Source organism: Mesocricetus auratus, unplaced genomic scaffold (genome assembly GCF_017639785.1).
Source record: "Mesocricetus auratus isolate SY011 unplaced genomic scaffold, BCM_Maur_2.0 Super-Scaffold_100031, whole genome shotgun sequence".
Classification (NCBI taxonomy): Eukaryota; Metazoa; Chordata; class Mammalia; order Rodentia; family Cricetidae; genus Mesocricetus; species Mesocricetus auratus.
Genome location: NW_024429212.1, coordinates 8,001,157 through 8,025,312, shown reverse-complemented (window position 1 = coordinate 8,025,312; position 24,156 = coordinate 8,001,157). Strand labels below are relative to the sequence as shown.

Sequence of the window (24,156 nt, the reverse complement as noted above, 5' to 3'; positions counted from 1 at the left end):
TCCTCACTCAGTGCGGTGGGCGTGGACACCCGCAGACCTCAGAGACTCTGTCCTGTTACAGCCTTATAAGGAAATGCACACCCAACACACGCCCTGACGAAAAGCAGCTGGGTGGGAGAGGGACCCGTTTTAGCTGCCAGCTCCGGGTTCCACTCCGTCGATGCGGGGAGTCACAGCCACAGCACCAGGGGCTGCAGCCAGCAGGCCACACCACAGCCTCAGTCAAGAGTGGCCAGGATGAACGGGAGCACACATTTCTCACCAGCTCGCCTGCTTGCGCTTAGCTCCGTTTCTCCACCCTTACTCGGTCCAGGGCCCAAACCCGAGAACGGTTCCATCCGTTTCAGGCTGGGTCCTCTCACATGGATGAATGTCATCAAGACAATCCCAAATAGGCATTCTCACAGGTCACTGTGATCCAAACAGTCTCTCACCGGGACGTCCTTCCCAGGTGATTTCAGGTTATGTCAAGTTGCCACAGTTACAACTAACCATGACACGTCCTAACAAGGACGGCGGTCCGGTCCCAGGACAACCACTGAGCTGAGCTCTCTACACGTGCTAGGCTGTTCACCCTCATCTCCCGAGTGAGGGAGGAGGTGTCCCTTGTGTCTGAGGTAGAAGAGTGGTGAGTAGACATTATCAGCTGAGACCTGTTAGCTAAGCCACGTCAGAGCCACGGGGCGAGCCCAAGACCACTCAGCTAGCACACGTCACACCTAGGGAGGCAAGACCAAGGTTCTCTCAGGCTCCAGAGCAAGCCCTTGGGAACAGAAGCTCTCTGGACATCAGGGTCCTGAGGCCAGAGAGAGAAGAGGAGATCTGCAGAGATCCAGGGGAACATGGATATATGGGAGAGGCAGTTGCCAGAAAGGAGGAGGAATGCAGGCCTCAGAGAGACGCCCTCTACGACGTCACACAAAGCACACGCAGCATCATCCCAGTGCAGCTTGAACTTGAGAGAGGACAGCAAGATGCGAGTACAAGACACCACACAGCCTCGCCCCGCCGGGGACCAACAGCCCTCCTGCAAGCCAGCGGAACCCAAAGTCCCCTGCGCAACCATGACACCCACACCTAACACCCAGACAGCACTTGGATGTGCAGCGATAGCGAAGTGTTTGGAACTTTGCGTGTCCTCCAAGAATCCCCTGGGGCTTCCTCTTCGTTCCTTGGTTCTGTCGAGTGTTGTTTGCCTGTAAAATTAGCATCTGAGTCATCTGTGCTATCACCGCTGTCACGGTGTGTTACGGCACCTCACCACTTCCTTTCCTAAAACCCTGAGGATGCGACAGGAAACGTATGTGGGGAGTAGATGATGTTGGTAGCTGTGGAAGGCAGGCTGGTTATAGACATCTCTCCTAGAGTCCAAGAGGACACGAGTCCTGTCTCAGAGGTTCCCAGAGCCTGTACCACCTCAAGGCTATAGCTTTCTCTGAACTCCTCTCCTCTCGACACTACACAGCCTCAGTGAGGCTTTTTTTTTAACAGTTTAAGCTTGGTCTTTGTTCCCAAGGCTTAATTTGAATCTCTGGTGACTAGCACACTTAATTGGCTCCTTCAGAAAGTAAGCAACAGGAAGAGACTTCTCCTCAGGCTGCACTAATTGACATCGCCGCAGAGTGCCGGGTGGGAAAGCAGCTTTCTCCTCTTTCCTGGGTGGCTGGTGACGGAGAGATGAGGGCCCCTGTGTCATCTGCGGTGCGGTACAGCCTGGCATCGTTCCAAGGAACCCCCTGCTGGCAGCTGCGGCCTTGGGTCTTCTGGCCAATGGGAGCCACGATGCCTTCATTGTATAGGGGGGGCAGGGGGTCTGGATTATGATTATGATTAAATAGGAACTACAGAGAATCCCAAGTCAAAGAGCCTTCCAGGGTCTCTGTGACAGAAACGGTTCCCATTTCTGAAGTCACCAAAAACAAACACTAGCCAACTTCATGTTTCCCTAGGTCACTGGTATTGTAGAAAGAGTATAAGCTCATGGACCTCCTTGTACTCACGTGAGCCCCCGCAGTCTCTTTGCAAGTAAGCTCATTGACAAATATGTACACCAATCATTCAGATGGTTATGGCCACTGAATATTCAGCCTCGACCGATGATTTAAAATAACACTTTTATATATGTGGCCAGCTCTGAAAATTACCTACTGGGTCACCCCAAGGAAGGAGACAGAAGAACACTACTTCACACCAGCTTTTGACTTCTGTGTCCCTCCAGCTATGATGGTCAGTAATGGAGGAGTTAGGATATGATCAGGAATCTTATTTTTCCACACAAAATTATCTAGGGGGGGACCCTAGTTTCTATTTTTAAACGTGGCTATATAGTAGTATAAGATAGATGATTTAAGAAATGCCAAGCTTCACATGAATTTTACAAAGTGTCTGATAGGAACACCTGAGGATGATGCTGCCTGCTTCCATGGTGATGAGCACGGTGTGTGCTAAGCGCAGCGAGCTCTAGCCCCTGCCGACTGGGGTTTTGCTTCCTGTGTTGTTTTGAGAAGCATTAACCCACTTGGCTGAAACATAAGATGGGGACATTTGATACCATGAGGGTATGGGAGTCAGAACATTGTGTTCTCTCAGGGCAGGGCCGATTGTTTTCATTAGACAAAACACAAAGGATGCGTGCTAACCCCAAGCGTAAGTCCTGGTGTGGTCAACCTCGTGAGCAGAAACAATGACTGAAGAAGACAGGGGCGAGAAGATTTGTTCATGGGCTCGTGTCTTGTGACCTGAAGACTGATGGAGACGCAGGCTGATCGTACTGTCTGGTGAGGGAAGGCTGCAGTCCAGATCCGTGGAAAGAACAAGAGCTCGTTCCCAGAAGCAGAGTGGCTTGTGTGTACAGAAAGACATTCTGACTAGACCGCTGGGGGCCGGGTGAGGTGCCTATACACACCCTTCGATTTTATGTGGCTGTACCTAGGCACACCCTCCAGCGGGGAAACAGCAACAACGAAATCAAGGGAGGCCCTCAAATTGTCACTTTCTACGAGCGCCTCAGAGCCCCAGAGCCTAGATGATGAGCACCAGAGATCTCAAGATGGGAGTCATGAAAGACGATAGCGGGGGCTGGGCAGATGGCTCAGGGGCTGAGAGTGCTTATGGCTCTTCCAGAGGGTCTGAGACTCAGTTCCCAGGACACCGGAGGCTTCTAGACAGTGTCCTACAGTCCACCCTGACTGTCACGGCCGTTGAAATGGGCTCCTGGCTGACGATTCCCTGATTGTCTCTAGTCACATCTTCACACCTCACCAGGCATCGGGGTCCTGGCCCAGAGCAGACCAGGTTGGAACAGAGCATCTCTGAGGGATTTCAATGAGGCCATCCTGCGACCCGCGCTCTGCCGTAACCACTTGACTCTGGGACCAGACTGCTGAAGCCTATGGATGCCCAGCTCAGCTTGTGTTGGTTGAGCATCAGGGATGGAGGCAATCCTACAGTTGAACTGTGTCTCTCCAAACCCAGAACCTCAGAAAGGTACCACGTTTGAATAAGCTCAGAGCTGATTGAGTTAAAATGAGGTCTTGCTGGGGGGGGGGGCAGGTATGACTGAGGTCCTTATAAAACTCAGATGTGGGATACTGACATACACCTAGCGATGACTGTGACCACACATGGAGCTGATGGCATCTGCCAGTCAAGGAGAAGCCTCCGGAGAAACTAACCCTGAGACTCATTGACCTATCCTTCAGCTCCAGGGCTTGAGACAACATCCTTCTCCAAACCCCCAGTGTGGGATTCTTCATCTGAGTGCTCTAGGAAACCCGTGTGGAGATTGGGAGGGGACAGCTGAGCGGGAACCTGAGGTTGCAGCTCCACTGGTTAGCCAGACATTTTTCTTCCCCTCACAGAACTGGTGCTTTCGGCCCTCAGTGTCCCCACCATTGGCTTCCAGTCCGACAGCGATGTCAGCTGAGTGACAGCCAGGTCTGCGGGAACCAAAACACTAAACATGGCCCCACACGAGAGTGACATTTACCTCCTTCAAACTCGCTCTCAGAATCTCCCACCACTGGAGGAATATATTAATCAGAGTCCTTTGAAAGCTGACGCCATGTGGGTCTGCAGCTCTCAGAACAAGGCGCGATTATGCTCTCAGAAGGAGCGGTCCTCCAGTGCCTGCGATCCAACACAAGCGTGCAGTTCCAGGCAGCTTCCCTCCAACATCCGTGCTTCTCAGGAGCCCTGATATACCCTGCAGCTGGGGCTGAGGGCAAAGCTTTGAGGTGTTCAGCACTGGCTGTGTGTGGCAGGGGAGGGAGGGGGGAACGGGGACACACTATCTCATTCCTCAAAAGCAACTCTACCAAAGTCAGAAGAAACACTCTTGTGTCGTGCCGAAGAGCACTGGGCTTCTCTTTGCCTACACACTCTCCAGGAGGATGGCTGTCCACGCACCCCATCAGTGAATACCCATTGCATCATTTTCCAGGTACTGCTAGGTTGCCAAACAGCATGCATGGACCACTCTACTCCATGTGTTTATGACGTCTTGGTTGGTATATTCTTCTTGGACTCTGCATTATGTGTTCAGATGCTGTGATGACATCAGGATACACCTCTAAGTGCTTGCCATCATCAGATAGCAAATGGCCCAAGAATCAGCACCTGTCCACAAACTGCACCTACAGAATCCAGGCTAGATGCCTCGCATGCTAATGAGAGCGCCACCAGGATGCTGGCTCCTGGTGCCCTGAGACAAAAGACCTGACCAGAAGGGAGGGCAGATGGTGACAAGCAGAGAGACTTGTTTACATCAATACCAGACAGGAATGCACTCCTATCAGTCATTATTATGGTTGACAGGGATCAATAAGACTGGAAAGAAGTGAGCAATTAGGGAGGAGATCTGGTAACCATATGGCAAGGGGACCATGTGACATAATGATGGGACATCACCAGAGGAAGACTCAAAAAGCAGACACAAAAACAGCAAAAGAGAAAAAAAGACCATCTTTGGGGCTTAGTCAGTACAATAAAGTCCCCGCCACTCAAGCACAAGGCCCGAAGTTCAGAACCCATGTGAAAGAGCCAGGCATGGTGGCTTGTGTCTGTCATTCCAGCACCGAGGAGGTGGAGACGGAAGGATCCATGAGTTACTGATCTGACAGTCTAGTCCAATCCATGAGCTCCAGATTCTACAGGGATGCCTTGTCTCCAAAACTAAGGTGAACATATAACAAACTGAAAAAAAATCCCACGTAGTCATCTCTTTGCATGCAGAAAAGGCCCTTAACAAAATCCAACACCCCTTCATGATAAAAGTTTTAGAGATATCAGGGATACAAACAAGGGACATACCTAAACATAATAAAAGCAATATACAATCACCAACTGCTAATATCAAATTAAATGGAGAGAAACTCAAAGCAATTCCACTAAAAACTAGGCTGTCCACTCGATAACTATTCAATATAGTACTTGAAGTTCTAGCTAGAGGAATAAGACAACAAAAGGAGATCAAGGGGATACAAAATTGGAAAGGAAGAAGTCAAAGTATCATTATTCACTGATAAGATTGCATATATGAGTGACCCCAAAAACTCTACAAGGGAACTCCTACAGCTGATAAATAACTATAGCCAAGTGACTGGCTACAAGATTAACTAATAAAAATCAGTAGTCCTCCTATATAGAAACAATAAATGGGCTAAGAAGGAAATTGAGGAATCAACACTCTGTACAATAGCCTCAAATAATATAAAATATCTTGATGTAACTCTAACCATCAAGTGAAAGACCTGTATGACAAGAACTTCAAGTCTTTGAAGAAAGAAATTGAAGAAAATATCAGCAGATGGGAAGACTGCCCATGCTCATGTATCAGTGGGTTTAACATAGTAAAAATAGCCATCTTATCAAAAGCAATCCCCATTAAAATCCCAAAACAATTCTTTACGCACTTTGAAAGAACAATATCCAACTTCACATGCAAAAAAACAAAAACTCCAGGATAGCCAAGACAATCCTATACAATAAAAGAATTTCCAGAGGTATCATCACCCTGGTTGCAAGCTCTTCTACAGAGCTATAGTAATAAAAACCACATGGTATTGGCATAAAAACAGACAGGTGGATCGGTGAAACTGAATTGAAGACCTAGATGTAAATCCACACACTTATTAACACCTGATTTTTGACAAAGAAGCCAAAATTATACAATGGGGGGGGAGCATCTTCAACAAATGGTGCTAGTCTAACTGGATGTTGGCATGTAGAAGAAGGTAAATAGACCCATATCCCATGTCTATCACCCTGCACAAAACTCCAGTCCAAGTGGACCAAAGAACTCATCATAAATCCAGACACACTGAACTGACAGGAGAGGAAGTGGGGAACGGCCTTGAGAGCATTGGCACAGGAGACAACCTCCTGAACGGGACACTAGTGGCACAGACACTATGATCAACACTTAATAAATGATACCTCATGAAACTGAAAATTTTCTGTAAGGCAAAGGACACTGTCGGTAGGACAAAAACAGCAGCCTACAGAGTGGCATCTGCACTGGCCTGTCCTTGGGGTTCTGACAGGACACGCCCTCAGCTGCAGCCACTAAGAGCACCACCTGTGCACATTCACTATGTTCCCTTTAAAAAGGGCCCTGACCACTGCCCATCTTCCTCTTTTCTCTCTCTCTGCTCTCTGCTTCTCTGCATGTCACTGACTCTCCTCTCTCTCTCTCTCTCTCTCTCTCTCTCTCTCTCTCTCTCTCTCTCTCTCTCTCTCTCCCTCCCTCCCTCCCTCCCTCCCTCCACAATTTTCCCATTCACTTTCCCCCAATTAAATAAAAAAACCTCCACCCTGACACCTCCTGGAGCACCAAGACTCACAGGCTGAATGGCCCAGAGACCTAGGATAGAATCAAACATAACTAAAGAAAAATGTCAATGCAATGTTGCCCAACGATATTCTGCTATACTCATAGATTGGTGCCTTTCCCAATTGTAATCAAAGAAGCTTCATCCAGTCTCTAATGGAAACAGGTGCAGACACACAGCCAAACATTAGGTCAAGCTCAAGGAATCCTGAAGAGGAGGAGGAGGAGGGATTATAGGGGTCAAGGACACCACAAGAAAACCCACAGAATCAACTAACCCGGGCTCACAGCAGATCACACAGTCCAAACCTACAACCAGGGAGCCTGCATGGGACTGACCTAGGCACTCTGCATATTTGTTACACTTGTGTAGCTTGGCTCTCTTGTGGAACTTCTAACAGTGAGAACAGGGGCCATCTCCGACTCTTTTACTGGCTTTGGTGACCCTACTCCTCATACTGGGTCACCTTGCCCAGCCTGAATACATGGGGAGGTGCTTAGTCTTACAGCAACTTGATATGCTGCGTTTTGTTGATACTCATGGGAGACCTGCCCTTTCCTAAGCAGAAATGGAGGAGGAGTGGATTGGGGATGGTGAGACCAGAGGGGCCTTGAAGGTCAGGACTGAGAGGAAAGAAGGGGGGAGCTTGTGACTAGGATGTAAAAAAATTAATAAAAAAACAAAACAAAGCAAAAAAACTCAAGTGGAGAGTGAGGTGGATAGTCCATGATAACCTATGACCTCTACATGAAACAGAGGACTCTCTCAATCTCTCAATCTCTCAATCTCTCAATCTCTCAATCTCTCAATCTCTCAATCCCTCAATCCCTCAATCTCTCAATCTCTCAATCTCTCAATCCCTCAACCTCTCAACCTCTCAACCTCTCAACCTCTCAACCTCTCAACCTCTCAATCTCTCAACCTCTCAATCTCTCAACCTCTCAATCAACCTCTCAACCTCTCAATCAACCTCTCAACCTCTCAATCAACCTCTCAACCTCTCAATCTCTCAGCCTCTCTCTCTCTCTCACACACACACACACACACACACACACACACACACACACACACGCACACACGCACGCACACCGTATAGCGACACCCAGGGGAAGCCCCCAACCTCACTATATAAAGGCCCATGAAAGCTATTCCTAAGCCCAGCTACTCAGAAAGCTAAAACAGGATAATCACAGGTTCCAGGCCAGCTTGGACCATGCAATGTGTGTAAGGTCCACCTGGACATCTTAGGGAAACCCTATCATTAAAGTAAAAACAAAAAAAGATAGCTGGGGATACAGATCAGCCATGAAGTCATCGTCTAACTGGGACCAAGCGCATAGGAGCCAAGTGCACCTGTCCTTGGTTTGCATGTTTCCACAGAAGCTGACTCTTACCCCTTACTTCCTTTTTCCTGCAACAGAATAAGCAAATGCATAGTTTTGGTGGCAGAACCATAAAGCAAACGGTAATAAACCAAAAACAAACCCTTTGCCTGCTGTCCCAGGATACCAACAGTGTTACCTCCCACCTAAGTGGCATCTGCAAAGGTCCACTGGGCAGACACAGACTTGTCTTGTTGGAGTGTTACATCTTTCCACAGGGTGGTTTGAGGGTTATTAAACGCACACCAAGCCTGAGTTCTATCCCTGGAACTGAGACGGTGGAAGGAGAGAAGCCACTCCCTAGAGCTGTCCTTTGACCTCCACACACATGCCATGGCATGTACACACACACATCACCTCACACACATGCTATGTACACAACAATAACAAACAGAGTACATGTTAACTAGCACATGCTCGCCTCGTGTATTTTTCAGCATGTGAGGCAGTCCCCCACACGTGAGCGGGTTCCATTCTACACACAGCTTTACAGTTTGCTTTTCCTTTTCTCCTCAGAGCTCAGCCATCTCCGCAGGGAAACTTTTCTACCCACCCACCAATTTTCTCTTCTGACTTGGAGAACCGGAGGTTCCGACTGTGTGAGTCTGTGTGTGTGGCTCGTGTAGCCATCCCTCTGTCGGCAGATCTCTTCTTCTGTGTTCTATAGAACTCATGACCAAATCCTTGTACACTACTGTGTCCTAGAATAAATGCCCATAAAAGGAGAACCGGAGACTGGGTTACGTTAGCTTCTCATACTTTGGAGTAGTGTGGTGTATTTTCAGTAATGTGCAATTAAGCCAAGGGTTCGCACGCTATGAGCTATGTCAGGACCTCCAGGGGACCACTCTGCTTAAAGCCAGGACAGACAACCGGGCCCCACCCAGACTTACTGAGTGGGTCCAGTCTGGGCCTCCATGTATCTGTGAGGAGACTCCAATGTTGCTGCTGCCGCTGGCCCAGCTGCCACAATGTAAGACTACTTCAGCTAGACCATAGTTCTGCCTTCATGGAGCGGGTGACCGTCTGACCTCCGGAGAAACTGGGACTTGAAGTCAGAATAGATCCCCAGTCCTGCCCCTTCCAGGTGAGCGTCTCAAGCAGAGCTGCTCAGACCATCACCCACTAGAAACCCTGCCTGAAGCTGTTCACCTGCATCTGTCCTCAGAGGGTGAGCCAGTACCTCACAGACTTGATATGGCATGCTTTGGCCTGTCGGAGTGCCCTGAACTCGTGGTCCCTCCCATCTTTCTAGTCGTGTCCAAGACATGACAATTATACCCTCGAAGCCTTACATCTACCCAGTACACTGGTTATTTTACGATAATCTTGCCCACCAGTAAGACTGGGACGTCCATACAGAGCGCCCCTGAACTTGGTGCCACTCAGGCCTGCCAAGCATCGCCGTGTGGTCAGCCCCTGCTGTGGTGCGGTTTGTTTGTGCTTCTTAGCTGCCATATTTTAAACTGCAGGACAGGGTCCCCAGAGTAGGAAGGATAGGCAGTGATGTCCACTATCTCAGCACTAAGGGCAGAGAGGATACGCAATGCCATGCTCTCTCCCCGGGACACAGCCTGTGTGGCATTTACTCTCTGGACCCTGGCCAAGAGTGACTGGCAGCAACTGATCCAAAGTAGCTCTGTGTGAGAGCCGTACTCATGTGACAGGAGAGCCAGGGGAACAGGTCATCTGAGTTCAAGGCGTATATTCAGGCTTGGTGACACTCTCTGCTCTTTTTGAGGTTTCACCTTGAAGTCCTGGGATAAAACTTTCTTCGGTCTCTTCATTGAGCTAACAGTGTGTCCCTTAGAAGTCACGCAGCTGCACAAACCTCCAGGGACCTCGACACACAGGATCTCCTTTCTCCTGGAAAATAGAGACGTCTCAATTCTGTTTCTCAGGAGTGGGTGAGGCTTGGAACAAGTTTAGTTAAGCTAACATTAAGATGTCATTCCCCGTATTTTCACTAGCTGGGGCTTCATGGTTACCAGTAAGTGTCCTGACCGTAGTTCAAGGGGGCAGAGAGTGAGGCCCAAAAGTGGTTTCTGCGCTTTTCTGAGGACTTGGCTGAAAATGAAAGTCCCCGAGTCCCAGGGTCTCTGCTGCTTGTCTGCACTGGTTTCTATATGGCAGCTAGGCTTCTTAAGCCCTACTGTGTGTTGAGCATTGACTTCTGTATGGCTGCTGGTGTGTGGGCTCTCAAGAGCAAGCATCTACAAGCATCTAGGCTTCTTAAGCCCTACCGTGTGTTGAGCATTGACTTCTGTATGGCTGCTGGTGTGTGGGCTCTCAAGAGCAAGCATCTAGGCTTCTTAAGTCCTACTGTGTGTTGAGCAGCTTGGTGAAGGGGGCTGAGCTGGGAGTAGATCTAGAAGACAGGGCCCCCTCCTCTGAGTCAAGTGGACTGATGACAGGCATAAGACAGGGTGAACTGGGCTGCTAATGTGGCAAGGCTGGTGGGTGATAGCGCTAGGATTCCTGGCTCACTCCATCTTCAGAACTACTTACTTTAGAGTCCTGGGATGTTTGTCAAGTGCCTATTAGCTCCTCTCCTATGGATTGATACTTTGTGTCTGTCAAAAATGTACTGCTCTTGTCTCAGGTTTGGGAACTCTCCTCTTCCCATAGTGACAGGAGCAAGTATTACAGATGTGTCTGGAACACATATAAAGATGCTGACAATGCCAGACTTCCTGTGAAGGGGTCATCCTGGGGAGGAAAGTGAAGGCTGAGGAGACAGACATACCCTCTGCTCACAGTGTCCAGGTCACAGAGGACACAGACTGTGGCAGGGTGAGCTCCAGTCCCAGGGTCTAACAGCAGATGCAACCAGGATTATCTGGGCTCTCCTTCATCTCTGGGTGAGCCTTCGGCATGAGCAGCAAGAGTGTACCCCCAAAAGCCTATGCTGACAGTGGGGACTGGCTTTGACATTTCAGTTCAGGGAGCCTAAAAGGTTTCTGACCACACCCCTGAGGCTTGAAGGCCATAGGCTAGCCAGAAGGCCTCAGGAGCCAGGAAGGTTATGACAAGAGGACAGACAGCTCCCTACTGGGACCAGCAGTAGGACAATCTGTCAGTAAGTGAGCAGCAGGCTCTGCCCAAACCCATCTTCAGAGTCTTTCTACATAGGAAATGCGGGGTCTGCGGGCCAGAGCTTGAGCAGGCCCTGGAAGAAGACTCACAGGCCTAAGCAGGAGGCAAGGACAAGGACTGTCCCTAACTGCACTTCCAATAAGTTTGTGGACACTGGTGGGTGGCCGGGAACGGGGGGGTGCGGCAGCCAAATCTGAGGTTTTGTCTTGTGGATTCCCCTTATTCAAGGGAACTTGAACAAAGTCTTAAATAGCAGTCTTTGAGAGTACAAAAATCTCCCAGCCTTGCAAAGGAAGCATTACTGGGTAAACTACACCCCAAAATGGCATGTTCAGTTCCTACCCCAGGAGTCCGTCAATAGCACCTCAGATGTCACCCCACTTGGGACACCAGTCTCTCCAGCTACAACAACCTAGAATAAAATGAGGCTTTGATGGCTTAGGCAGAGCCGGGTAGTATGGGCACACACAGAAAAAGAATAACACCGAGCACACAGCAAGGACCGGAGGGCCATAACTGGGACCTAAGGGTGCTGGAGGTAGTTTCCTTCCGAAGAGCTGCAAACTTGCCAAGCCTGCACAATCAACACACGGGGCTGAAAGAGAACAAATTCCCGTGGTTCTGAGCCCCGAGGACTGAGATGGTGAATATGTAACCTTCATTTTCCAGGGAGGCCCACTGAGGTCAGAGCTGGACATTCAGAGAGGAGCTGGGAGGGGACCAGAGGGCCAGCTTCCATCTGTCCTGTACTGCTCAGATTCCCAGAGTTTCCACTCACACGCCCTCTTCCAGATCCTCCGTCCACCTGTAATGGGAGTCACTCGCTGCTGCCCCAACTGCCCTCCAAGGAACAGCTGGGAGAAGAGGCAACCGGAGACTCCCAGGCTTTGGAGCCCTGGATCACATGCTGCTGGCAGCCACGGGCTCACGCGGTGCCAAGTGCTCGGTTGAGTCGTTGGCACGTCTGGCATTCCGGGTCACTCTCTGTGGGCACGGGTGAGTCACAAAGAAAACGTCACCATCACTCACGTCAGGGTTCCACCAAGGCATCATGCCCGGGGACACAGGAGCCCCTAATACAGACACATGCAGGTAGTTCCTGTCAGCACCCGCAGGCCTGGGGATCACCCTGGGAAGTCACATGCACTCCCTTGTCGCCCGCCCAGCATGCTGTGGTGTCCTTTACAAGCTGCCACAGAAACCAAGGATGGCACCAGGACAGGGAGCCCAGGGCTGCACTTATTTGTAACTAACAGCTAAAGAACATGGGTAGGGGTGGGGAGGGCAGAGGCAGGGGCTAGCACTGTCCTGTGTGTGTGTGTGTGTGTGTGTGTGTGTGTGTGTGTGTGTGTGTAAGAGTGTGACTGTGTGTGCATGTGTGTAAGGAGAGGGTAGGTATGTATGTGTAAATGTGTTGTAAGTATCTGTGAAACTGTATGTGTGTGTGTGTCTATGTGTGTGAAGTAGTAATGTTGTGTGTGCATGAATGTGCTTGTAGGTGCCCGTGCTCGCAGGAAACTGCATAGGAGCCACAAGGGAAGTGGGACTGGGCCAGCTGGGAGACCTTTCTGTTTAAAGTCAGGGAAAGGACAGTGTTGCAGGCTCTGCCACTTTGTGTGGAGTCTGCTGCCCCCTAGAGGACAAGCAGCCAGGGCACTTGGGAAGGCACCAAACTGTAACTAGAAATGAATCCGGTTGCCCTTGGGTGACTGGAGGCTCTGAGTTTCAACAAGGAAGGGCAGATGGGGCGCAGCTCCAGAGGATGGGGTTCCAGAGGAGGTAAGAGGTTGTAGAGGTAGAACGTGGGGTACAAGGTGGGTGTAAGAATGGATGGAGCACAGAAAGGAAAATGGGGGCCCAGGGAGAAGAGTGGGTGCATAGGGGGTAGGGGTCAAGGAGGAGGATGAGAAACAGGGGAGATTATGTGATACAGGGGGCCATGGGGTGTGGGGTCATGGGGTGCGGGGCCATGGGGTGCGGGGCCATGGGGTGCGGGGCGACGGGGTGCGGGGCGACGGGGTGCGGGGCGACGGGGTGCGGGGCGACGGGGTGCGGGGCGACGGGGTGCGGGGCGACGGGGTGCGGGGCGACGGGGTGCGGGGCGACGGGGTGCGGGGCGACGGGGTGCGGGGACGGGTGCGGGGCGACGGGGTGCAGGGAGGACGGGGTGCAGGGAGGACGGGGTGCAGGGAGGACGGGGTGCAGGGAGGACGGGGTGCAGGGAGGACGGGGTGCAGGGAGGACGGGGTGCAGGGAGGATGGGGTGCAGGGAGGATGGGGTGCAGGCTGGGGCAGGGCTTGTCTAATAGTGGGGAGACACAGACGTGCCTTGACCCTGAGCACACACTACAGAGATACCCCTCTGCACCTCCCAATCCAATCTGCCCCTTTCCGGCCTCTGTGATCCCAGGTGCTCTCTGACTCCGAATATTAAAGGACCTGGGGGGTCGGACACCGTATCTCTGTGAACTTCAGTGGGAGTGGATTCGCCTCCGCTGTGTAAGTGTCTAAGAAAAAATGAATGGTGATTCAAAGGAAGCTTCCTTTTGTGGCATTTCCTCAAGTGGTGTGGCTATAGCTCTCGGCCCAGGTGTGGCTCTTGACCTGCTAAGAGAAACAGCCACTCTGGGGCTGCCAGGGCCTAGGAAATGGCTTCTCCATCAGGGCTTCCAGAAGGAAGCACCCCTTGAGAACAATTAGCTCAGCCCAGTGAGACCCATGCCAAACACCAGACTTCCAAAAAAAGTGATGGCTCTCATTAGTAAGACGGCAATTGTTTGTGGGAAGAGGTATCGAGGGAAATGGTTTTTCTCCCGCAATCCTGGGAGAAAGAGGCTTGTGGACCAAAGGAAGCGTGGGGGAAAGATGGAGGCTAGTTTGCCAGCGTTAGCAGTAACTAATTGCAGAGGTGTGCTGAATTCACCTCCCTCCAGCTTGTCTCTGCTGACTGTGGTCATCTGTGAGCGTGTGCCTGTAGTCACACGCCCAATTAGCCAGCGATCCTTTGCCTACATATTCTTGGAGAGGAAAGGGTTTATTTCAGCTTATGATTGTGGTTTATTATTGAGGGGAGACAGGGCAGGAACTTGAGACAGGACCTGAAGCAGGGGCCATGGAGATAAATGCTGCTCACTCGCTGGCTCTCTGTGACTCACTCAACCTGCTTTTTAAAAACACGAGGACCACCAAACACTGTTGGTACCACCCACAGGGAGCTGGGCCCTCTCACGCCCATCACTAACAAAATCCCCACAGGCTTGCCTACAGACTGATCTGATGGGGGCACTTTTGTCAATTGAGGTTCCCTTCACGATGACCCCAGCTTGTGACAAAGCGACAGAAAACTAACCAGCAGGAATAGATTACAAAACTAAAGGGGAGACATGGATGCAAGAAGGGGGACTGTTGTGCAGAAAAGGGGGTTCATTGAGAATGGAGGGGGGATAAGAGGAGTGAGCGTGTTTAAATACTTCATAAATACATATGATGCTATTAAAAAAGATATTTTTAATGAAAAATAGACACGAGAAGAGGGGAGCAGAGCCAAGGCTCTGTGTGATGGAGTTTGAAGACCTCCAGGGTAGATCAAGTCAGTGAAGACGTGCACATCTTTAAGTGGTCCTTCCTTGGGGCGCACGTACTCTCTGGAAAGAAGAATCAACACATGACAAAAGCTAAGAGCCCCAGAAGTATTTGTGTCAGCCATCTTTATGACACAAGTTAAACGTGCCCAGGAATGCTCTGATTTTTCAGATAAGCCTTCATAGCCCCGATCGAGGCAAGCCAAGGGCGCCTCTGCCATCTTTCCTTCTTAAACAATGACCTTGAAGTGAGCATGCTCAGTAGTGTGCATCACAAACTGCGCATGCTCAGGATGTGCTCCCCATCCCACCCCAGTACATTGTTTTCCTAGATGTACACGTGTCAGCTCCAGGAAAAAAGCCTCCAAGCTTCCTTCGTAGGAGAGAGGACTGCTTTAGCAATAACAATATTGCTCCCTTTCGTTGCTGGGAGGAATCCAGTCTTCGCACCATTGACTCCTTGGCTATGCTCGGTTTGGCTTTGCCCTCACCAAGAGGAAAACCCATCGATTTAGTTACAGACCCTGTATATGCAGTGTGCATCTTGTGCAATCTTTTCTCCAAAAAATAGCAAGAGGGGGAAATAAAAACATGTAATTTTTATCTTTTATGTGCATTCAAAAATACCAGGAGCTCATGAACAATTAATCAGAGGGTTTCCTGGGGGCAGTGCGGAAGAGGCTTGTGGAGGAGGTGGGTAAATATGGAAGAGGGAGGGAGCTTTCACAATGTTCCCTTTTTGATGTATTTTTAAACCATGTGAATATGTTACCTATTCAAAAGAATTTTATTTAAATAACAGGCCAAACAAGTTTCTCCAGACCATACCCGGTGGATTTCAGACCTTGAGCCGCCCTGCTCACAGACGGGCCTCTTCTGACTGCCGGGGTTGTCCCCCGGTTCCTTCCTTTGAGGGAAAGAGAAGCGTGGCGGTCAAAGCTGCTGTCCGTACAGTGCACACCACACTGGCCTGCGCGGTGCGGCGCACAGCACCACGCCACTGTAACGCCCACTTACAGGCGGAGCCTGCGGAGACGCAGGGGTGGAGTGAAGTTGAACATGGGTGGAGATAATGGTCCATCGGGCAGGGCGTTGGGCTCACCAAATGGCATGTTAGCATCCTAAGGATGCTCTAGCAAGGTAACAAAAGTTGGGATTTCCTCCAGAAATCTATTCTTTCCTGAAGACTGGAAACATTGACAACATGTGCCCGGTCTTGGAAAGACGGGACATCACTTGCCTCGTCCAACTTCTCATGGCTACGGGCACTTCTGCCCCCACCCCCTGGCTTACAGGAGCATTCTCTAGAGAGGAGAATCCATCTTCACAGTTTTCTGTGCACCTCTGACTTCACATGGTATTTTCTGCACACAGACATCAATACTATCGGATTCAGAGCCCACCCATTTCTATCATGAGCTCTGCTTGACTACGTCTGCAACGACCTTATTTCCAGGTAAAGTCACTTGGCCTGGTTCATTTTGTTGCTGTGATAGAATACTCTGGAAGAAAAAAAAACCCTTCCATTGTAGGGAATTTTAGGCAACATGAATCTGAAGCATCTAGTCATATTCATAGTCAAGAGCAGAAAGAATGAATGTGTGTGTGTGTGTGTGTGTGTGTGTGTGTTCATTATCTACATTTGTACCATCTAGGACTCTCTATGTAGGGAATGCTGTCACCCACAGTGGACTGAGTTCTCCCACATCAGCTAACAATCAAAACAGTCCCTTCACAGGCATGCCCACAGGCTAATCTGGTCTAGAAGATTCCTCATCAACTCTCCGTATCCAGGTGACCCTAGTTGTGTAATGTTGACACCATCACAGCTACACTTGTAGGTGCCAGATTCAGGATGTGAACATATCTCTTCAGGGGGCACGGTTGAGCATGTGACAAAACCTGGAAATGTCACATTCAAGTTGAGTGACTGAGTTGTATTTCACTGTTCTACAATGATAATTTTAAAGAACACAGACAAGGGATGAAATGTCTGTCAGTGAGCCTTCTCTCAAGCAATTGGCAAAATAAAGATTTGAATTACCTCCCCTACAAAAGCTGGTGAGGCTCCCTAATCTGTGAGCTAAACCAAGTCGCCTGCACAGCACAGGCTAACCCAAGGAGGCCATGATTTAAATGCATCTGGACATACCCAGCCACAGTGGGACAGACCAACAAATATCTCCCTGGAACCGTCTAGACCCTGAGAGATCATGTTGTCAAAGAAGCTCAAAAGCCATAAGTAAAATGGCTTGGGACCAGCGGCGAAGCAGGGAGCTGCAACTCTGCCTTCAGGGAAATAAAGACTGGTTTACAGTGAGCCAGTTATGAGTGATTATGGTTTATAGTGAGCCAGGTATGAGCGACTATGGCCTGAGAACATAGATTTTTAGGTTAGCCTGAGTGACGGATCCACCGAGCAAGAAGTGACAATGAACTTTTAGAGCCACAGGGGAAAGTCATAAGTCAATACAGTGTCCTGGTCACTGGAAGGAACATCAGATTGGTGGGTAGCGGCACAGTGAAGAGTCACCTCTGTAGGGTTCGGGTGTACCTGGTGGCATCCTTAGCTTTAGGGTAGGTGAAGCTAGAGGTCTGCCTCACTTAGAGACACCTTCCAAGAAGCTGGTCAACTAGTCATGAAGTTGCTATGTGGGTTCACTCTCTACTAAAGTAGGCTAAAGAGACCCCTGTGTGGTTTGGGCCCAGGTTCTACAGCTTTCCGTTGCTCACAGTCATGACATTCCTGTTGGCCACGGTCAAGCCATCTGCAGGGATCTACTCCACACAGATAACATTCTTCAGTTTACCCCTGGGCTCAGTCCTGCGAGTTCATCGTTCAATTTTAGAAATGCCTTAAAAGCTTAGTGGAAGTTGCAGGAGCTTGATGAGCTCCGCTCCAAGCCTGGGTTATCTGGGATTTACTCAGTTCTCAACAAAATGTTCTGCCCATGATGGACAAGCCATGTGACCCCTGCCTTTCTGCTGAAGGTCAAAGAAGCAAGAAAAGGCAAACAGACACCCGGTGCCCCCAAGTTCCATCTACATACAGCCAGGGATGCTGGGAACTCTTGAAGCAGCATACCAGACGCTCAGCCCAGTGCAAGGATCTCACACACACAAGGACATGGGTACATATGTTTGCATTTCATCAGAATAACGTCAGGATACTGCAGGCCACCATAGCCATAATTGACCTGCCAAAGTCTATCCACTACGGCCACGACTGGCTGGTCAGAGTGAGTTTCATACATACTGCAGGCTGCCGTGCTGGCTACCCCTGCTGTCTCTCTTTCTCCATTTTCTAACTGTAACCATGAACTATGAAGACGGGTCTTTTCTCCACGTGTGTGCCCAAGTCCAGTGAAGCTGGACAAGCCTTGTACTCAGACCTGCAAGTCACACCAGATCTTCACTCAGCAATCCTGCTTTGTCACTTTGACCCCTGAGTACAGACATCACAGCACTGGGGGTTGGGGGGATTGACACTTGTTGGCTTTCTGTTCCCTGGTTAACACCAAGGAAGCGTTCAGAACGGCATCTCACTGGGTTTATACGGGAGGGCTGGCCATGAGTGACAATGCTCGGGCCTGTCGTGCCTGTTCACATGCAAAGGTTTGCTGCCACCTGACTTCCACTTCCCATTTTCCCAGTCAGCCCCGCCCCCCATGCACACACCATATCCCCTACCCAGGGGGCAAGGGGCACTGCGCACAGGAAGTGGCACATTCTCTGGCTTGAGCAGCCCCTCAACATCTCTCTTGGAGGGAGCCCAATTTTCCAACGCTACCCATGCAGATACGCTCTTCCCCAGAACATTCAAGTCCTGTCAGCAGAGCCAGACGACAGCTGACACCTTACAGAGGCGCTCTTTTGTATGGCGGGGACACAGCAGCGTGTGCATAGGAACTTTTCAGTGGAACTCAGCTCTCCTGGAAGCACTGAATATGAGGACTGAGGACGGGCCCATCAGCACCAGAGTCCGTCTTTCTGAACCTGTGGCCAGCCAGTCAGAACACAGACAACTCCCAATAAATAGCCCCCCGGGAGCTGGGGTGCGGGGGTCAGCATGGAGTAATGGTAGACACTCGGAGGCCTGTGCTGCTGATGGGACTAACTGAGGTTGGGCCCCAAATGCAAATCAAAACAACTCTCAGATACCATCTCACTCCTATCAGAATGGCTAAAATCAAAAACACCAATGACAATTTATGCTGGAGAGGATGTGGTGAAAAGGGGACACTCCTCCATTGCTGGTGGGAGTGCCAACTGGTTCAGCCACTTTGGAAATCAGTATGGAGATTCCTCAGAAAAATGGGAATAAACCTACCACAAGACCCAGCAACTCCACTCTTAGGCATATATCCAAAAGATGACCATTTATACAACAAAGATGTCTGTTCCACTATGTTCATAGCAGCTTTATTTGTAATTGCCAGAACTTGGAAGCAACCTAGATGTCCCTCACCTGAAGAGTGGATAGAGAAAATGTGGTACATCTACACAATGGAGTACTATTCAGCAGAAAAAAATAATGGAATCATGAGATTCGCAGGCAAATGGACAACACTAGAAGAAACCATCCTGAGTGAGGTAACCCAGTCACAAAAAGAGAAACATGGCATGTACTCTCTCATATATGGATTTTAGACATAGATCTGGGGAGTGCCAGCCTTCAATCCTATGGCCAGAGAGTCTGGGAAACAGAAACTTTATTTAGTGGCTGATCGAAGAAGAGGCAGACTCCCTTGGTTAAGTACTGAGCTGAACTCAAGAAAGCCAGTAACAGAGAGGGAGGACTGATGATCAAAGGGATTAAGACTGGGCTGGTTTAACCCCCAGAAACAGCTGACCAGACAAAGGTTAACTCTTGAATCCCAGGCATCAGCCTGGGAAGCCAGCATGGGACTGATCAAGACCCCCTGAATCTGGGTGTAAGTGAGGAGGCCTAGGGAATCTATTGAGCCTTGGGCAGCAGATCAGTACCCATCCCAAGTATACACACGGACTTTCGACTCCAATAGAACAATGTGAGATGCACTCTCACCTGAACTCTTGGGGAAGGGTCTAGGCCCTGCCCTATATAAAATGACAGACTATGCACACCCTCATGGAGGGCCTCACCCTCCCTGGGGAAGTGAGGGGATAACGGGGGGGGGCTCGGGAGAAAGGGAGGGAATGGGAGAGGGACCTGGAACTGACTTGTGAAGCAACCTTGTTTCTTATCCAAATTTAAACTGGAAAATAAAATTTAAAAAAAAATTGGTTCCTAGCCAGTAACAAAGGTACAGGAGAAGGGGGAGTAGCTATGATAAAGCTTGAGGAGGACCTTACATGGGGGACCTTGGCGGATTCCATGGCAGGCGAGGGTGATGGGGTGGGAACGGGGGGCGGACATGGCAGGCGGACAGAGTGTAAGTGAGAAGTTTTATTAGAAAGGGGAAGGGAGGGGGAATGAAAGAGAAAAGAGGTAAAGAGACACGGAGACAGAGAGAGGACGGAAGAGAAGAGGGAGACAGGAGAAGACATGTCTGCCCCAGAGGAACCGCAGGAAAGAGAAAAGAGAGGAGAGTGGAAAGAGAGAAGAGAGCAGGAAGGAGAGCGTAAGTGGGCGGGGTCTGTCTTTTAAAGGGTCCTTTGTACCTGCGTGCAGACCACACCACCATGGAACCCTGGGCTGACCAGGGTACTGCCTGAGTGCATTCTGCCAGGTGACGGGGCAGGCCGGCATAGTGCCTGAATCCTTACAGGGGTCACTTTTGGTATCTCAGAGTCAGGAAGAGGAGATGAACAGAGGCCCTCAAGTGCAGCGGGAGAACCCCAGTCCTGCAAGTGCTCTGGTGGCCACTGACCAGCTGAATACCGAGGTGGCCTCACTCTGAGCTGCTCCTGGGGTCCTGCGGGGAGGAGGGTCCTCTGGGTAGGCAGCCCCCTCCCTGAAGTGGAAGAGGTCAACTCACTGAGAGAAGCTGTAGTATTGATATTGTACGTTGTCTGTCCCTCTGGGAAGCCCAGTGAGTAGAGCAGATTTCTCACCCGAGCATGAGAAGTCATGTTGACTGTTCTACAAGAGATACGTGAGCCAGACCTCGGCATGGCGTCTCATCCTGAGCACCTAGGGACATCGCCTCACCCTCTGCAGCAATTTCATAACACACACTGTCACTTCGTGTGCTTGCAAGGGTTAAATGGGGGTGGGACACAGCAGGTACCTGACAGATGATCTGAGACCACCCCTCACCAGTGTGGAAGGCAGAGTTATTCATAACCTTACAAAGCACTGGAAGAAGCCTAAGCTGTTTACCAAGGATAGGTTTGGTGGTGCTCTCTGAGCTCTGGTCCAGCTCCCACAGAGAGCTGGAGTTTGAGGGGTGCCGTGTGTGTGTGTGTGTGTGTGTGTGTGTGTGTGTGTGTGTGTGTGTGTGTGTGTGTGTGTGTTCCTCCACATTGTAAGAAGAGGGCAGAAGAGGGCATTGCATTCTGTGAGATGGAAACCCCCTCAAGACAGTTACAAGAGGCTAAGTGACTCAATTCTGGGTGGCCTTTCAGAGAATGGAAACCAGTTCCTTCCAGATAACCTAACCAGTGTGTGCCAGCTACAGGGCATCATAGTTTCCAGAGCTTTGTACTCCCCAGCAGCAGACATTCGGAAGGGAGTCCTTGACTCCTGACCCCGCCCTGCCAAAAGACAGTGTCTTCTGTAAGGAACTGAACTTCCCAAGACCTACTTTCTGAAACAATGCAAGTGCAGGTACAGTGTGGGCTGGACTGTTTCCCTCCCCCAGAATGAGAATATGCTATGTCAGCAGGTAAGTACGGCGGTAGCAGCATGTAGTCAGGGCACACAATGTCTGTCTTCCATCTTTCACGGTGTGTCACCTCTGTGGACATGACACCTTCGATTCAACCCTTGTTTAAATCAAAGCCTCTTGACCTTTCACTTAAATAAAAGGCAATCACCGGGCTGTCACATTGTGAATAACAAATGGAACCATTATTTGAGAAGCTTCCCATTCTGAGGGACAGAGAGGCTGTTTTGGGGAAATCTATGGCGGAGGATAGTATAATTATAACCTGGGTTTGTGTGGCATTCAACCCCAGTCTTCTCAGAGCCCACTGTGGTTTTCTAGCAACCTTCCTCCAAAAAGAGACAGCCAACTAAGAAACGCATCAACAAGGTCCACTTCCTGCCAGATAAAAATAAGCTCCCGGACATCTAAAATCAGCACTTCCTAACAATAAAAACAAACCTGTCCATGACATCCGACCAAAGCATCAACATTTTTTAAAACTCTGTGGGTAAAACAAACCTGGCCTTTAACACGAGCTATGATCAGAAATCTCATGGAAAAGGACACGCCTCTGGTGGGGAAGTTTAGGGGCTTCTTGCTAAGTAGGGTCCATATTGCTAAGGCACTGGTGAAGACTGAATTGCTTGACCCAGAACACCAGAACCCCAGAACCCCAGAACGTGTGCTTGTTTGGAAATAACCTCTATGCAAGAGTGTGCAAGATGAGGTCACACTGAAGTGACAATGCCAAACCCTGATCCGTTGGGCTGTCATTGGAAAAGAGGGAAACAATTGTCAGGATAGAGACACAGAGGAGACCCCTGTATAAAGATGTAGCTGAGGTGAAAGAGTAGCTTCTACAAGTCGGGGGAGACCAGGAAGCCACTGTCCAGTCTTGGAGGGACAAGACCTGTTGTGGCTTTGTTCTCTGACTGCCAGCTACCAGACTAGCGGGAGCACCCACTCTATGACATTGTCTTAGTTAGGATTTCTATGGCTGTGACAAAAACACCACAACCATAAAGCAAGTTGAGGAGGAAAGGGTTAATGTGCCTTATGCTTCCAGATCATAGTCCATCAGAGGTCAGGACAGAAACTCAAGCAGAGCAGGATCCTGGAGGCAGGAGCTGATGCAGAGGCCATGGAGGGGTGCTGCTTACTGGCTTGCTCCCCATGGCTTGCTCAGTCTGCTTTCTTATAGAACCCAGGACCACCAGCCTAGGAACAGCACTACCCACCAGCAGCTGGGCCCTCCTCCATTGATCACTAAATGAGAAAGTGTCTTACAGCTGGATCTCATGGAGGCATCTCCTCAACTGAGGCTCCTTCCTCTCTGAGGACTCTAGCGTATGTCCAAGTTGACACACAAAGCCATAACTGGCCCCTTGTCAACTTGACTCAAACATATCGCTATTAAGCCACAAGCCTTCCTTTCTAATTCATCCCCAAGATCTCACATTAAAAACATAAATAACTTTTTTGGGGGGAGGGGGTTCGAGGCAGGGTTTCTCTGTGACTTTGGAGGCTGTCCTGTAACTACCTCTTGTAGACGAGGCTGGTCTCGAACTCACAGAGATCTGCCTGCATCTGCCTCCCGAGTGCTAGGTTTAAAAGCATTCGCCACCAACGTCCAGCAAAAACACAAATAACTTTAGAAGTACCATGGTCTTTGCAAATTCAAACACATTAAAATTTCAGTCCCTTTAAAATAACCAATCTCTTTTAAAACCCAAAGTCTTTTAAAATTCAAAAATCTCTCAACTGTGGGCTCCAGTAAAATACTTTATTTCAAGAGGGAAACATCAGGACACAGCCACAATCAAAGCAAAACCAAACCCCAACCACACAGTGCCTGGGATTTACTCACGGTCTTCTGGGCTGCTCCAAGGGGCTGGGTCTCTTCTCCAGCTCTGGCCTCTGCAGCTCACACAGCTTGTCCTCTAGGCTCCGGCTGGCTCCATGCCACTGCTGCTGCTGTCCTTGGTGCCCATCCTATGGCATCCCCAAAAGGCTGGGGTCTGGGAAGCGGGGGTGGGGGGCAGCCCTGAATAGGGGCTGTGGTGACCCAGCTGCGGTGGCTTCGGGACTGGTTAGAAACTACTGAAGTTCTGCGGGATCAAGTAGGGTTTTATAAGAACACAATGGATGAGGAAGAGAAAACCTACGGCGGCTGTGAAGGCCCTGAAACTGTGTATGTCAAGTTAATGTCTTCTGATAGCCACGAATTTATTGAGATAGAATGTGCATCAACATCGGGAGCAATAAGAGCCATGTTGAGTGGACCAGGGCAGTTTGCTGAGAACGAGAGCAATGAGGCCAACTTCAGAGAGATCCCTTCACACGTGCTAGTGAACACATGTGTGTGTTTTACCTACAAGGTCCGAGACACTAGCAGCTCCACAGAGCCTTCTGAATTCCCAATCGCACCTGAACTGCACTGGAACTGCCGATGGCTGCGAACCTCCTACGTTGTTAA

The 24,156-nt window shown here is 49.9% G+C and overlaps 1 long non-coding RNA gene and 1 pseudogene across 1 annotated transcript; both read left to right on the top strand.

Moving 5' to 3' along the window:
* Positions 1-12,898: 12,898 nt before the first annotated feature.
* LOC121135112 lies at positions 12,899-19,121 on the top strand. The gene is made up of 3 exons (XR_005872295.1): positions 12,899-13,087; positions 13,719-13,807; positions 15,692-19,121. It is a non-coding gene; the product is annotated as an uncharacterized LOC121135112 (long non-coding RNA).
* Positions 19,122-23,729: 4,608 nt separating this feature from the next.
* On the top strand, positions 23,730-24,156 carry LOC101833344 (annotated as a pseudogene).